The sequence below is a fragment of the Sinocyclocheilus rhinocerous genome, unplaced genomic scaffold (assembly GCF_001515625.1).
Source record: "Sinocyclocheilus rhinocerous isolate Xijiao unplaced genomic scaffold, SAMN03320098_v1.1 scaffold1071, whole genome shotgun sequence".
NCBI classification, from domain to species: Eukaryota; Metazoa; Chordata; class Actinopteri; order Cypriniformes; family Cyprinidae; genus Sinocyclocheilus; species Sinocyclocheilus rhinocerous.
The window spans coordinates 935,384-936,994 of record NW_015638033.1 but is presented as its reverse complement, the minus strand read 5'-3'; the positions used below and the strand labels follow the sequence as shown (position 1 = coordinate 936,994).

Below are 1,611 nucleotides of genomic sequence, written 5' to 3'. Positions count from 1 at the left end.
CTTTGTTCTGATTATTGGATCTAGAATCCCTAACCCTAACCCTAATTTTTTGCATCAGCAAAAAATATATAAGAGAGATAGCCACTAGTCTTCTGGGCCCTTTGGGAATTTTTTGCATCAGCAAAAAAATATTTCTGGGTCTCTGGAAGCTGCAGATTGGTGGCCAGTTGGGTCCAAGGACCGTGCATAAACCGTAATTGGACTTTGTTCTGATTATTGGATCTGTAATCCCTAACCAAGCCAGTGCCTGCTCTCTGGGCCTCTCTGTGGTGACTGGAGTCCTGGATTTATTTTTTTGAGGATGCAAAAACAATAGAGACAACAGTTTGTTGACAATAAATTTAATTTCGAAGGACAATATGTCTGATGTTTGGTGATTTCGCGTGTGTGGGGGAACACGCCCCCTTAGAAACAGTACATACATGGCTGCTGTAGAGAATTCCAGCCATTTAGTGTTCAGAGCTCGCCTGAGGAAGGATCACAGAGTCCGAAACGTCGCGATAGGCTTGAACACACAACGTAAGGCCTCCATCATGAGTCTGGGTGATGTAGAGAGCAACATAAAAATTATTTCCTTCATCTACATCGATGATGGGATGTGCTCAGTATTTCTTTCTTCGAGGAAACGTGCACTACACCACACACCTAAACTTACCAACCACTTGGGTCGTGGAAACCTAAGAGAGATAGCCACTAGTCTTCTGGGCCCTTTGGGAATTTTTTGCATCAGCAAAAAAATATTTCTGGGTCTCTGGAAGCTGCAGATTGGTGGCCAGTTGGGTCCAAGGACCGTGCATAAACCGTAATTGGACTTTGTTCTGATTATTGGATCTGTAATCCCTAACCAAGCCAGTGCCTGCTCTCTGGGCCTCTCTGTGGTGACTGGAGTCCTGGATTTATTTTTTTGAGGATGCAAAAACAATAAAAACAACGGTTTGTTGACAATAAATTTAATCTTGAAGCACAACATGTTTGATGTTTGGTGATTTCGTGTGTGTGGGGGAACACGCCCCCTTAGAAACAGTACATACATGGCTGCTGTAGAGAATTCCAGCCATTTAGTGTTCAGAGCTCGCCTGAGGAAGGATCACAGAGTCCGAAACGTCGCGATAGGCTTGAACACACAACGTTAGGCCTCCATCATGAGTCTGGGTGATGTAGAGAGCCACATAAAAATTATTTCCTTCATCTACATCGATGATGGGATGTGCTCAGTATTTCTTTCTGTTCTGATTATTGGATCTATAATCCCTAACTAATCCTGATCCCCAGTTTAGCCCAGGAAGGGCTCCTGATTTCTTGTTAAGCCCCAGGAAGGGCTCCTGATCCCTAGTTCAGCCCAGGAAGGGCACCTGATCCCCAATTCAGCCCAGGAAGGGCTCCTGATTTCTCGTTAAGCCCAGGAAGGGCTCCTGATCCCCAGTTCCTACCAGGAAGGGTTCCAGCCCAAAAGCTCTCTCCAGTGCCCGCTTCTCAAAAATGCACGCCCTCCCACCCGCTCCAGCCTCCTCCACCGCTGTCAGCTGGCAGCCCCTCTGCTCGCCCTCAGCCCCCCATCATTGCGGTGCGAGCCCCGCGGGACTGCCATCCTCCAGCGTCACCGTGGTTGGA

The 1,611-nt window shown here is 47.4% G+C and overlaps 1 long non-coding RNA gene across 2 annotated transcripts; it reads right to left on the bottom strand.

Annotated features, from left to right (window-relative positions):
• Positions 1-75: 75 nt before the first annotated feature.
• Positions 76-1,199, bottom strand: LOC107749561 (uncharacterized). Of its 2 annotated transcripts, none has more exons than XR_001641049.1 (4): positions 1,032-1,199; positions 646-890; positions 423-539; positions 76-281 (listed from the first exon to the last, which is right to left on the bottom strand). It is a non-coding gene; the product is annotated as an uncharacterized LOC107749561 (long non-coding RNA). The 2 variants fall into 2 exon arrangements; XR_001641050.1 differs by having other exon boundaries at positions 656-890.
• Positions 1,200-1,611: the final 412 nt, after the last annotated feature.